Here is a 15,612-nt window from a genome sequence, read left to right on the forward strand (position 1 = left end):
CGCATCTACGTGTTCGCAATTACGAACTCCCGTGATACGTGATTACGGCGTACTCGCGTTGACAACCTCTCGCTGTGCAAGGTGGCAAGCCGCAATGACGTAATCGCGGTCGCCAAACTCCCGCGGGATCCCTCAGCAAGATCCAAAATGGCGCAGCACTCGCAAAATATCGAGAAAAACAACTCGGCAAACCCTGAATGACAGTAAGTGAACGCCGCGCACAGCAATATTGTATCACCAATAGCAAAACAATCCGCCGTGTGCGAATTTGCAGATTTTTGGCAACTTCGCGAGAGTTCGCGGATTGCGAATATACCGAAAATCTGCCAAATCCACGAGCGGAACGGATTTTACGCCCATGCCTACTATTTACATAGGCAAAAAGCTGATATTTGTTTTCTACAAGAAACTCACTCTGATGACACCATTTTAACATACACGCAAAATAAGTGGGTTTCGCCAGATTATCTACTCCCCTGCTCAAGGTAAAAAGAATGGCGTGGCTATTCTTTTTTCAAAAACTCTTCAGCTGGAACTTCTTGACAAAAAATCTGATTCAGATAGTAGATATCTTTTAGTCAAAGTTAAAATTGTAGATATGATTTTACATCTAATTAATATCTATGGACGAACAGCAGATGACACTAATTTTTGGTCTCGTATTTCTTCTGAGATTCTTCAACTTGGGAAAGTTTCCTTATTTTTGTGGGGTGATTTAATTTGATTAGTGACCCCTTTTAGATAGACTATCGTACACCAAATATACTCCTCCTAAAGCGTTTAATCCCTCAGTACGTTATTTAAAAACACTAAATTGGTTGACTTCTGGAGATTATATTTCCCCACCCAGAAAGAATTCAATTTTTTTTCGAATCCCCACAGTACTCACTTACGTTTCAATTATTTGTTGGTCTCTAGAGACTTAGTGAAAACTATAACTCAACCGACTATTGGTAGTATTGAAGTCTCAGACCATGCCATGATGCTCATAAAGATACCATTTTAAAAGCTATTCATGAATATTTTTCACATAACCTTTATGATGTTACCTCCCCGATTGTAAAATGGGATGCTTTTAAAACTTATTTAAGAGGAATTGTTATTTCTATAATGGTACATGAAAATAAATTGTTTAATACCAAATTTTTACACCTAGAAAAACAGATTGCTAAATGTGAATGACTGTTTATCTCTACACAGAATCTTGATTTTATAACCAAACTGCAAAAATGGAGATATGAGTTTAATTCCATATTGAGTAAAAGAGCTGGTATACTGATTGCCAACCAGAAAGCTAAATTTGCTTTTAATGCCACCAAGTTAGGAAAAGTCCTAGCTAATTATATCCATATCAAGAAAGATAGAAATCAAATTCATGCTATTCACAAACACAATGGTACTGTTGCTGTATCTACACCTGATATTATAGATGAGTTTCTTAAATTTTACTCCACATTGTATAGTAAACCGAACCTGCCAGATCCTCAATTTATTGATAATTTTTTCATCTTTGCCAATCTCCTCAACTTTCCTAGTCTGACAAAATCAAATTAGACAACCCCGTCATGAAAAATGAACTTTTATTTGCTATTCAATCACTTAAACCTCAACAATCTCCTTGCCCTGATGGTATTCCTGCAGAATTTTATAAAAAAAACCTTTGCTGACACTCTCATTCCTCACTTATATCTTCTGTTCCCTACATTTGCTCAAACTAGTTTGCTTGATGGCTCCTTTATGGAGCTGATAATTATAGTTTTACCTAAACCAGATAAAGACCATACCAAAGTTTCAAATTATCGTCCTATCTCACCGATCAACCAGGATTGTACATTTTTTGCAAACATTCTTGCAATCATATTAGCGAAGTTTTGCCGTCCCTTATTCATATAGATCAATCTGAATTTATGTCAAAACGTTTCTCTGTCAATAACACAAGACTCATTTTTCATATTATTGACATGGCCTCAACCCTCACTTCTCCTGCTGGCTTACTAGCTTTAGACGCTCAGAAAGCGTTCGATAAGGTTCAATGACAATTTCTCTTTCAAACACTTTTTTCTTTTAATTTTGTTAATAACTTTACAAAAATGATATCAACTTTATATGGCTCCCCTTCTGCACTATTTATTAATGGTCAATTGTCAAATCCCTTTTCTCTTAATAGAGGAACTTGGCAAGATTGCCCATTGTTACCGCTTCTTTTTTTATTGGCAATTGAACCTATTCTCTCCCACATTCAAAATTCTGTTGATATTGAAGGAATTATGTTGACTGATGTAAATCTTAAAACATCTGCATCTGCAGATGGTGTCCTAACATATTTTAGCAATCCAGCCACATCTCTACTGGCTGTTTTAGATGTCATACGCAAATATTCTACTGTTTCTGGTTATACCTTGAATACTCATAAGAACAGATTTTTTTCCCGTGAACGTGCACTGTACACCCTGGACAATACTGAAACTACTTGGCAAAAAGAGAAAATGTAATATTTAGGTATACTCCTTTCACTTTCTTTAAAGCATTCCGTTACTCTGAACTCTGACTCTTTATTTACCAAAAATTACAGAAAAAATTAGTCAATGGTCCACCTTCACTTATCATAGTGGGGGAAATTTGAAACCATTAAAATGGTAATAGCCCCAATTATTTTCTATACCTTGTTTTTGACCCCTGTACAATTGCCCCTCTCAGTCTACAAAAAAATTGATAAGCTTATTTTTAAATGTATATGGAATCGTAAACCTCCTCGTATTGCTTACACCAAACTTAAATTGTCTCAAGTGAATGAACGATTTGGTATGCCTGATTTTTCCAGATATCATAATGCATTTATTTAAAAAAAGGTTCACTTTGGTTCTTGTGCCTGGACCATAACTATTGACCTAAATGGTTAATGATTGAGCGCAATAACTCTCCCATCACTTTTGTCCATATGCAATTCAAGTACGTTTTTTTAATCCTCCCCCATTATTGCATCTACTGAACTGATTATTAATGATTTGGAAGCATCCTTTCATCATGTATTTCAGATTCTACTATGATCTCCCTTGGCATAATCCTGCATTAAAATGTAATCATACAATCACATTCTGTAAATGATGGAGTTCGGCTGGCATTTTCTTTCTCCAGGATATTTATGAAGATACAGATTTATTATCTTTTTCTGATCTACAGGCTGGATTCATGTTAGCCAATACTGAAGCCGTTAAATATGAACTTCATTGTAGCACACTGATGTGGTGGTGCCCCCAGAGTGAAGTGACGTTGCCCCTGAGTGATGTGACGGTGCCCCTGAGTGATGTGGCGGTGTCCCTGAGTGATTTGGCGGTGCCCCTGAGTGATGTGGCGGTATCCCTGAGTGATGTGGTGGTGTCCCTGAGTGATATGGTGGTGGAGAAATACAATACCTATGCTCAACAGGTGGGGAATACTAAGTTATAATTAAGGAATGTACAAAAACTCCCATAAATAGAAGATGTTTACTACTTAAAATCTATGAAGGCCATCCCTTATCTTTTATGTCTCAGGCAAGAAATGCATGACACTCTTGTAATCACAATTCAAGGCAATGTTCTGGACCGGGTGGCACTAAATAAACCGGCATGCAGTGTTTTTTTTCAACGTTATTTTAACAGCTCTCCAGCTATAAAAGTGTAGTCTATCTTCTGAATCTCCATAAAAAGTGTATTAAAAAAGAAACTTTAACTTATTTAGCAATGGGACATCATTCCGAGGGGAAATCTTCCACTAAGTGGACACACAGACTATGTTCATTATTCCAACTGGCAAACTAATAGACAAAATTTCTGTAGCCTAGCTCTTAACATTAAGGAGCATTAGCATTTCTGGTGGCCTCTCTTTCAACTATCATAATCACGACATCTTTTAGAAAATGTGTTGGAGAATTAGGATTGCAACCTAGGAACTCAGTTTGCAGACCGGAAGAGGCTGGGTGTTTTGAAGACCAGTAAACTAGGTCTCTGTACCAGAGTTATCGGTATTTGGTGAAGGTAAACCAAATTTCTTATGTCACAAAAAACCTATAATATCTCAAATTCACACTTTAATTTTTTCCGATACCTTATTTCCGTGATATATTTTCCACTCTTTTATACGTCCCCATCTCTCTTCCTGCCCAAAGCGCCTTCGAGCCGACTAACTGGTGTGGCACCGAGCACTATAAAAGACACAGACACAAACATGAGACAAGATCATGTTTATCCCACTACTCCTCAGTATGTCTTTGCCTCTCACCGTCTCCTTCCAGAGCCGTCCATTCATTACCTTTTCCCTGCAGTGTTTTGAAGCAGCAACAATAAGCAATACGCAAGACGTGCACACGCACTGACAAAAACGAAACGTACCGTGGGGCGGGACTCCGTCTTATGAAGTCCGCGCCCACGGAGTGCCTGGCCAGAGGAGCAGTGGTGACGCGGCGCTCCCATGCCCGAGGGAGAGCCCCCCGGAGGCTGCAGATGTCTGGAGTGGCGGTAAGTGGCCCTTAGGTGTAGGGGGGCGGCTGGGGAGGTCTTGGTGCGCTTGTGTGTGTGTTTATTAAAATCTAGTTTGCAACATCAACATTATCGGCGCCATCTTGCCCCTTTTCAGGCTCGTAATGTGCGCGTAAGTAGCAGCCATTTTGAATGCCATGGCCTCTCTGCCCACTGCCGATAGCCAGCGCGTCTCTTTCTCCCTCTGACCTCTCAAGCATCCCCCGCACGCTGACAGCCCATGCTCTCACATGCTTGGGCCATAAACCTCCCCTTCAGTGCGACCCTGCCTCAGAGCCACATCCCGTACCCAGCTAGACACCTCCCTTCATCCCATTCATAATCACACATCCTTTGATAAACCCCCTTCCTCTGTACCCGATTGTTCAGGCCCGATCCCAGGCCACCACCTGGCCCTGCGGATACAGTTTATTGCCCCCTACAGTAGGAAGATGCCCCACTTCAAAGGATCTTCGACTGATCAAAGCCCCCACCCCATGAGATCCGATCAGCCGCACACATTCCGGGAACCGGCGGAATGTCCAGCTGCGCGACAGTCATCACCTACTGAGATCGGGGTGGGGACTTCTACTGTAAATGTGTGTGGGAACGGGCTTGAAGCCGGGATTCTGAGGATGTCTTTCCGTACTTCATAGTATTTGCAAGAATGTGCCACATGTATTAAACTGTAATAAATACCATAAACCTGTGTATAAGAGGCCAGGCCTCAGAGATGCGTTTAGAGCACCTCGAGAAGATACCCTGTTGTCTGATTTGACGTGTTCTGCTCCGTCGGAATAAACTCCTGTTTCCTGCCTTCCAGTCTCCAGCGCCTGCCTCTTTGTTTGATAATTTTGAGTGGTATGAGAGGCGGCTAACGGCGGGCAATACTTTAAGGTTTTCTGTCGAAACAGGCCCTACCTTTCACATGTGTGCATGCTTGAGTGTGTGTATGTGTGTGACGCGCGGGGGGTGTCTCTGTATGTGTGCGTGCGTGTATGTGTGCTCATGTGTGTGTCTCTGTGTGTGCGCATGTGTGCAGGGGGAGGTGTGGCTGTGTGTGTGTTGGAGCTTCCCTGGAGACAGGAGATGGCCACAGCATGAGCGTTCGGCGCGCGCCACCCGCTCCGATCTGATTTTTGGATGCGCGTGGACAGCTCTTGTCTCCTGGAGAGCTGAGTTTTCACAATAAGTCTCTGGCAAGACGGCGCTTCACGCTGTAAATGCCACGAGGCCTAAAAAGGTGGGAAGAAGGACCGGAAGTGGTTCCACACCAGACAGTAGGTAGATATATGGCAGTGCAGACGATAGTGCTGTCCCAGCACAGAGAGCACTCAAGTAGCACATAGCTGCCCCAGTCAAAACACCAAAGTGGAAGACACCAGTGAGAGGCACTAGCCTACCCAGGGGTGCATTTGTAAAGTGTGCAGAGTCAATGTAAGAGCCCCAATAAAGCCTGAAGTTGCAACTGCCCAAACAAGCATCAAGTTGACAAGGGCAGACAGGCACAAGGCGGTAAGCCCCAGGAGAACATGCGCTGCACATACAGCCCTGAAGGCTGTCTGATGCCACATCAAGCGAAGACACTGTGCCAGAATCCCTGGTGGTGAATGGCCACTAACGGAGGAGAAGAGATCAAGCAGGCATGCCAGGTGCCGAAAGAAGGTTACCAAGAAGGAGACGAAATGTGCGCAGTACGAGGTGCGAGACACATGCAGCCAGAACGGGTAAATGCCAAGGAGAAAGAGAGACCTCTCCAAAGAAAAGAAGCAATGCTGGAGACAGCAGGGAGATCCTCTACATCTCCACCGCAGCAACGAAGCACCGAGTGGGCCAAACACAGCACAGTGTCCTCCCTCACACTGCCTCAAGACGGAGTCACGGGTGACCCAAGACAGGCACGAGGAGAGTCTCACACTCAAAGTGACCAGCCACTACACAGCTCCCTCCTGCTCGTGGAAGTCAAAACCAGGAGAGGGAACACCCGCAGTAGGTGCTTCTAGTAGATTGCCGGAAGAGGGAGCACACAAGACAAGTGGCTGTTCACCACCCAGCACCTAAGAAGAATAGAGAAGAGTGACAGTAGGTCTCGCCGGCATTGCCCAGAAACCATTAAAGTTGATAGGCCCCTTTGGCCTGAGTTGGAAGAAGGTGCATTTGACTGCACCCAGAAGAAGAATCAAAATGAAGAGTGACAATCCTGTCACCAGGAAGAGCTGGACAAACACAGGTGCTCTAAAGAAAACAAGAGGAGAAGCCCAAGGACTTGTAGCACCATAAGCCAAGAGCACACCCAGAGACACCAGACAGCCACCAAAGCCGACCGATGTCCCTGGAGACAGCCCCATTGGAGAACCAAACGTAATCCGCGACAAGCACAAACCACATCTCTTCCTAAAGCTTCCCAGTGCGACTGTCCATCCCCAAGTGTCAGGAGTCTAAGTCGGACGGCATCCCTGCTCCTGACTGCAGATGCCAGAGGTGAAGGAACAGCCTCAGCAAGGCAGAGACATGTATCTGCGAAGTCACTCTCGAAACTTCCTCTCACAGAAGATCATCAGCACCTGTTGTCCACGTCCCATGGCAACCATATCATCATCGCCATGTGAATGACACCGCACTCAGCAGGAAATGTGGAAGTGGGAGAGGAGGGTTTTCACTTAGAATCAGAAAACCGTCCAAGTTCCGGAGGGGAAGTCGTGAGTGGCATGGCTGAATGCTGAAGAGACCCCAAGCTGCTAAAGGAGTGCATCCCAACACACCAACAGCAAGTAAAGGGAATGAAAACCAGAGAATGGACTGGTGACTGCCCAGCGGGGGACGGAGAGTAAGCCGCAAGCCTGGCGAACTGAGTCTCATGCCTCACGTTTCTCAGTGTGTCCATCACGCCACGGTCACCAACTTCCTCATAGCTCAAGAAGTCCAGGCGAATAGATGCAACTGCTTCCCCAAAGAAAATGGAGGCACCTGACCACCCCCGCTCCAGGAAATTGACTCATGACAGAAGGCCTGCAACTATCAAGGCAAGTCATCACCAACTGTTGTTCAGGTTCACCACACAGCTGGCAATGCCATCACGCCACTCTTCATCAAATGCGTCAAACACTACTATCTTGAGTAACAGTGGACTGGAGACCTACACCATTGCCAAAGCAGCCGACAAGAAGACCCAGCTCCTACCTGCTAATCTGGCATACACCTGAACTGCAGCAGCGAGAGCATGTCTTGAACAAGACTCATCCACCCAAGAGGTTTGTACGAGAAACTGGGTAATGGCTCCTCTGTGATTGTCAAACTCTTACAATCTTACCTTCTTAAGAAACATGTATATACATATAGATATATATATATATGTTTCACCATTAACTTGCACGGGAACAGAGATGCTTAGTTTCCAAATCCCACCTGGCAATATTCCAGAGGTCAATTTTTACTGAACCACTAGTCTATTCCCATAGGGGGAAGGGGAAATTGGATAAAATAACAAAAAAGAAGAGACTGGTCCGGGTGGCTTCCTCTAGCTCCTGGTCTGTCCCGCAGGCTGGTTCTTAGATAAGGAAATCTAGAAATGGAATTTCACAGTTAAACATTTCTTCCTAACTTTCTTCCTAACTCTAAAGACTCTAGGACTTTCACCTACCCTTATCTCCCCGAGTCTGTGCCTCTCTTCTATTTCTTTCTTAATATCTTTTAAGTATTCCTATTGCCCTCTTGTATAGTTGTTTGTCTGCAAAAGAATATATCTTTTAATTTCTATAACCTTGTTCTCTGTGGATCTCTTTTCCTAATTATTATTCTGTCCCTACCTACTTAACTACTGGGTCTTCCTTCTCTCATCTATTATTTCAGTTGTTGATTTCTTCTCAATTTTCAGGTTTTCTCTCGCCTATTTCTAGAACAAAAAACTTCTGTTAGACTACTATCTCTGACTTCTACACTAACGTTATTTTCTCGCCCTCTCACTACTTACTTGTGTTTCTTTTGGCTGTGTCTCTTTTCTGTCTTATGCCTTGCAATTGTCTCAATGAAATCGTTATGCCAATTTATTCTTATTGACTTTTTTCTTTCTTTCCAGATTAGATAACTCCCTTTTCTTCAGACGAGTTTTCTACAAGGTAAGTTCTTCACTCTTGTTTCTTAGTTCTATGAACTAATATTATCATGTACTCTAAACTGTAATATTTCAATTAGCTTGTCTTTCTCCTATGCTCTTCCACCGACTCTCTCTAGGTATGATTTCGCCGACCGTCAGCTTCCTCAAGAATTTCTGCTGTCAGACGCTCCCTGAGGTTTGTGTCCTTGTATCATGGAAATTCCGCTTTTCTTTCCTTCTCTGGCTCACTATACCTTACAAGGAACTGCCTTATTTATTTATCACTAAACTATAACCTTTTTTACTTCGACTAAACTCTTCTCCTCACCAAGGCTGCTTCTCCGGTTGAAAACTCGGTGAAGTGCGCACTTCCGACGTTTCTCGCGCATCACCAAATTCTCCGCAGCTTTGGATTAAAAGACTAGACCGCTCCTTTGTTTTCGGCTCGGCAGCCATCTTGGTATGCCGATTCCGAACTCGTTCAGTCCAGGAGCCCATTTCAGGTATCCTTTCTCTCTCTAGTCTCTGCGCTACACCAGTTGTCGTCGCTAATCGTGCTGAGGTCCTGACAGTGGTCTTGCATCTGCCCCAAGTTGGCAAACATGCAGCCCCAGAGTAGCTCACAAGCAGTCCCGTGACAAACTCGACAGAGGACCTCCTCAGGCGGGAGAGTTGAACTAGATATTGCCCCACCAACAGGTTACAGGATACAACAAAGGAGTCTAACCGAGGCTTTAGTCGATCCAGCAACTTTCACTATGGACTCCGACCATGCTCTTGACGCACCCTGTTTAATGAACTGTTAGTACACACCACATACCATCCTCTACGTCAGCGAAGGGGAGTCACCTCAGACAAAAAGACATGTGTCCGCTGGCATGGTACGAGAGTGCAGCTGACGTTTCCAAGCCAGCGTTCATGTCCTGAACAAATCAGGTTAAATTATGAGTGCCCACCGAGATCCTTCTGTACAGACAGAGTCAGCAACCCCTGCCTGCTGTCTTCCTGCTGCCTGACAAAAGAAGCTGATGGACCCTGTGGTGTACTCTTAATTGTTGTTTACCTCTACAGGTTGGACTAGTGATTGTTTTGTTTTCATAAAAATTTGGGAGGAATGTTGTGTCCTGCTGGACATGTTCTAGTGTCTCAGCAGACAGAGTTTGTTATCCACTCCCTTTTGGGAGTGGGCACACATTCACCCCACACCCTTCCCACACAGGCGCCACGAGGGACGTGAACCTGTTACCAAAAGGGCACGGGTGCACATGATTGTGGCCAGTTCCAGTACCCCGTTATGTGTCTGAACTTTTAATGTGCCTGTATGTGGGCCTAGGCCCAAGATACAACAGGGAGTCCCACAGGACTGACCTTCCATCTCCACTGCCACATGTTAATGCAGCCTGCCTGAACCACGTGAACGGCCATCCCAAACAAACACAGCCCTCTTTTCAGAAGATGGGCCTGGCTCCCAACTGAAAGTAGCGTGTACAAGGAGAGCGTGGTGTTTTCATCAAGTGTGCATAAATAGACAGCTGAGCTGGGCTTTATGCATAAAACAGCAACGCACGCCTAGAGTGCAAAACAGGCGCTTGTTAGCCACTTTTCACTCACATACTTGAACTTGTACACCCACCTCTTATAAAGTGTTAAGGTTTTTATAGTGCTTGATTTGTAACAAATAATAAAATAAATAACAAGTGAATGGGCTCTAGACAGCAGGCCTTGTCCGCTTGCACTGCCCATTGCCGCTGTCGTAATTTGACGGTGATCGGGTTAGCGTTAAGCTTTGCTACACGTATTTCCCTTATCTTGACTATGGTTGTCGGAAGCCATTTTGTATGTATCGGTGGCCATTTTAGATGAATGCGCTGCCTCGTGGTCAGCACGCCCTTTTGTCCTTCCTCTGTACCACTGACCACTCGAGTTTTCCCAGCAACAGGCTATTTTTAGTATTGGTCAAGCTCACACATGCGCAGTTTAGTCTGGACAGTCATCACTTAGGAATGTTTCGCCAAACTGACCAGTGGTGTTATAGCTCCTCCCATGAGTTGGCTGTGTTCCAAAAATGACCATATATGTACCTAAAACTCTGTAATTGTATTCCGCCTACATTTTTATTACAGTAAACTGTATAAAAGAAGAATTTGTCGCCGATGTTCGGGGTGATACTTCTTGCATTACCGAAGGGTGCTGTAGGAATGTACCACCACCCCATGGGGTCTTAATAAGCTTGTCTTTTGCATTTTCTAGTTTCCGTGCCAACATCTGTTATGGTTTAGAGGGTATTCTATGGAGTATGTAGGCCTGGAGAACCCAAAACCACAAATTGGCGACCACAAAGGGACTCATCGGCGACTCGGATGCCCGAAGGAGAGGTCGTGACGAAGGATTGGAAACTCGCCATGGACGCGTACGCTGCCACTGAGTGACCCGAGTCTTGTCACCCACAGTGTTTTCTTCCTTTCCTTCTGATCTGACCTTCCAGGTGGCGCCGGTCCTCGACTGAGATCCTGTTTGTTCGAGTTGTCGTACAGTGCCGGTTTGGCTGATTTGATCAAAGACCTTGGCAGTTGGAACCTGGATATCTGAGAATTTGGTAAGCTTGTGATTGGTAAGATAGTCTAGGGACGCTTACTGTGGCTCTTTGAATATGTTTTGAGTTAGCTAACTTTTGATCCTATGATTTGAACTATATGTGCAGTGCACTTCACATAGGCGGGCATGTAGAGATATTTCTCTAAATTTGTTTGTGTTTGAACGGCACATTTGTGTGGAGTATATTAAGTGCCATTCTTGTGGTATCACGTTTTCCGTGATACTTTTTGAACATGCCTGTTTTAAGCACACTTCGAGGAATGTGCTGTCTTGGAAATGGTACCACTTATCGATTAAATGAATCTCAGCCGGCTCCCCCAGAGGGGACTCCCAATCGGGAGATGTATGTGAAATTCGGTCTTCCCCCTATGTTATACAGTAAATTATGGAATAAGTATACCAGATCTGATCCAGAGTTGCAATGGCCACTACATGGGTCGTTTGATTTACGAAAGGTTCAGTTTGTGGAGTAATGTTTGTTTCAGCGCAGGTCTAGACAAGATATGTTTGATTGTGTACGAATGTGGGAGAAAGCAGTGCGTGAACGAATGAAGCGTGAAATAACCTTGGCGGAAAAAGAGCAGCGTAAGGCTGCTCGAGATAAGGCTGTACAGCTGGAGGAGAAGGAATTGCAGGAGAAGAAAGAGAGGGAGGCACGGGAACGTAATTTGCAAACGAGTGGTCAATTTCCTATTCGGCGTCCGCTTTATCCTGTCCTTACTAATGAAGTTGATGATTTTTCATTATTAGATCGGTGCCCGCCTCCGTACGTTTTGCCTACGGCCCCGGACTCGGACTCGGACGGAAATGGTCAAGGGAGTAAGAGTATGAGGTTAAGTGCTAGTGTAACTGCGGAGTTGCGCAGTTTTGCTCGCAAGCTTAATTTGAACAAAATAACTATGTCAGAGATTCACGATGAGATGAGTAAGTGGTCGGAGCGAGAACGGTTGTATTTTCTCAACACTTTTGGAGAAGAAGTTGTAGAACGATTTAGGAAACACTCGCCTGATGTAGAGCCTAAGGATATATCAGTTCATCGTGAGAATATGAGTAAAGGTTTATTTGTTATTGCAGATGCAGATTAATTTTTCCGACGGTTGGTTCAGCTACGGGACGAGGCGTCCAGATTGCGGGAAGCACGAAAAGCATCAAACGTGCCTGCGCCGGGGTCGACGGAGCAATCCAAAGAGTGTTCTATCTTTGGAGCAGATAAGCGTTCTACAGTTCATGTTATGCCTAAGCGCGAAGCCGCACCTTTGTATGTCCCCCCAAAGGGCAAGGTACAAGTGATGATAAATTGTCCGAGGATGCAAAGGGTTATTTTGTATATAATTGGGCATATACACCTTGGAATAGAGCAGACGTTATGGCATTGAAAAATGCTTTACCCGATCCCCGTAAAAATCCGGCAGCTTTCTATGAAGGAGTGGAGGGGGCTATTTCTTCATGTGTTATGACACTGGTTGATATCGATCTTTTCTTTGGGTTGATATTGCCCCCTGATATGTGGAGAGCGATTCGTAAGTTTGATGACTAAGCGATTTTGGGAGCAGATTGGAAAGTTTTAGCCCAAGCTGATTTAGACAGAGAGCCTGCATGTAAGCATTGCCAATTAATACTAGATCTCCCAAAAGCTATTTTGAATAAATTAAAAACGCTTGTTCCCCCTAAAAAGATTGATTGGACTATGTTAGCCTCTTGCAAACAGAAACAGGATGAGTCGGTGTCTGACTTCTTCTCACGTTTTGAAGAAGCGTTTCATGATTACAGTGGGCAATTATTAACGGATGACACAGGTAGGCATTTGTTTGTTGATATGTATGTGGCTAATCTCCTGCCGGAGATTGCAAAACGTTAGAAAACTAGTGAAAGTTCCTGGACCACAGCGACCCCTGCATCCTTGTTGACTATGGCTCAATATTATGAACGACAGGAATTAGAGGCCAAAGAAAGTACTGATAAGAAAGCGAAAGAGTTAAAGACAAAGGTGATGTTGGCTCAGGTTCGTGCTACACAGCCAAGAGGGAATGATAGAGGCAGGCGAGGAGGGTATGGTACGTCATATGGTCGTACCGACATTGCTGAGGATCAATGTGCATACTGTAAAGAGTTTGGACATTGGGCTTCAGATTGTCCGGTGATTCGTGAACAACGTAATCAGCGTGGTCGAGGAAGTGGAAGGACACGGAATAGTTATTCGGGAGCGAGAGGTGGAGCAAGTGATCGTGGTAGGTTTGAGGCGAGGGGTCGTGGTCAGGATGATCATAATACTTTTGATCGACGGAATCAGTACCAGATATCGTAGGGTGAGAATGCGGAATCTCAGGACTATGTACATGCATAGGATTGCGTAGGATGGGGTGTGGAATCGGTTGAAGTGCCAGTAGATCAAAGAGGTCCATATGTATCAGCGGGCGTTTTGGGTTCTACTGATCAGTTTTTGGTTGATACAGGAGCTACTCGTAGTGCTCTGTCTAAAAACTTGGTTCCAAGGGCTCCCCTGTCTGGCGAAACGATTACATCCATAGGGTTCGATGGAACACCCTCTCTTAGCCCATTGTCACAACCTCTTACGTTTTACATTGACAGATTCTTTGGCCCGTGCCCATTTTTATTGTCGCCGAATACACCAGACAATATTATGGGCATAGATTTGCATAAATATTTCCTAGCAACAATACGCTGTGCTCCTGAAGGAGTGCGGGTTATTTTGAATGACAATTATCCGGATCTAGGAAGACTCTGTACTATGCAAGAAATTGAAGCGTTAGCCTCTCTCCCACACACGTTATGGGCTACATCGGACACGGATGCGGGACAGATGCTCATTCCACCTATTCGAATAACTGTTAAGGAGGGTGTGTGTTTGCCACGTGTACCACAATACAAAATATCTAGGGAAGGTGAAATTGCCTTGACTCACATTGTTCAGGATTTGATTATTGCAGGAGTAGTGGAGGAAGTTCCCTACAACGTCTGTAACAGTCCGATTCTTCCGATCTTAAAGAAAGATACTGATGACAAAGTCTATCGATTTATTATTGATTTGAGGGAGATCAACAAAATTGTAGTGCCCCAGTACCCGGTGGTGTCTGATATCACCACCTTGCTTACTTTGATTCCACCCACTGCTACCACGTTTTCTGTAATAGATCTCAAGAACGCCTTCTTTTCTATTCCCATCCATCCTGATAGCAGATATCTATTTGGCTTCACATTAAATAATAAATTGTATAGATTTTGTTGAGTTCCTCAAGGCTATACAGAAAGTCCTAGCATCTATAGCCAGGCTCTAAAAAGACAGCTTGATTCTTTTGATTTGCAGTCTGGAGTAGCTCTCATCCAGTATGTCGATGATATTTTACTTGCTGCAGACACGTATGCACAGTGTGAGGAGAGTACTCTTGCTTTGCTCTCTTTCCTTGCTCAGAATAATCACAAAGTGTCTAGGAAAAAACTGCAATACTGTAGACCAAAGGTGACCTACCTCTGTCATCTTTTGTCTAAGGAGGGACTTGCATTAAAATCTGATCGAATTCAAGCAATTTTAGATACACCAGTCCCCCGTACTCAGAGAGATGTGCGTGCCTTCATAGGTTTAACGTCCCTTTGTAGACAGTGGATAATGGGGTTTTCGCACATTATAAAACCTTTGTTAGCATTATTGTCCAAAACTACACCAATGCCTCTTGAATGGACAGACGAATGTCAGACTGCTTTTGAACAATTGAGACAAGCCCTTTGTTCTGCACCAGTGTTAGGTACACCGGATTACACGAAGATTTTCACGTTGTACGTACATGAGAAAGATGGGTGTGCATTGTCAGTGTTAGTGCAGACACACGGGGATAAGCAGAGGCCCTGCGCATACTTTTCGGCAATACTTGATCCTGTGGCACAAGGATTACCTGGGTGCTTTCGAGCAGTTGCAGCAACAGCAGTGGCTATACGGCAGAGTGAGGGAATAGTTTTGTCACAAAAATTGCTAGTGTTAGTCCCCCATGCGGTAGATGCACTGTTAAATCAAACAAAGACCCAGTATCTTACGAGTGCACGTTTAACAGGATATGAGCTCACATTGTTGGCGCCACACATCACACTAAAGAGATGTGCTACCCTGAACCCTGCTACTTTATTGCCGTATCCGGTTGCTGAGGGCTAAGAGGAAGAACACCATGATTGTGTTTTCCTGACCGAAGAACAAACAAAGGGTCGTGCCAACTTACAGGATACACCACTTCCAGATGTGGATGGGGAACTGTGGGTTGATGGATCGTGTTTAAGGCTGCCAGATGGCACAACTTCTGCAGCATATGCGATCACGACACTTAAGACAGTGGTAGAAGCAGCACGAATACCACAGAAATCGGCCCAAGCAGCGGAACTAATAGCTCTGACAAGAGCCTGCGAATTGAGTGCTGCCTTATG

This window comes from Lissotriton vulgaris, chromosome 3_1, assembly GCF_964263255.1.
Source record: "Lissotriton vulgaris chromosome 3_1, aLisVul1.2, whole genome shotgun sequence".
Lineage (NCBI taxonomy): Eukaryota > Metazoa > Chordata > Amphibia > Caudata > Salamandridae > Lissotriton > Lissotriton vulgaris.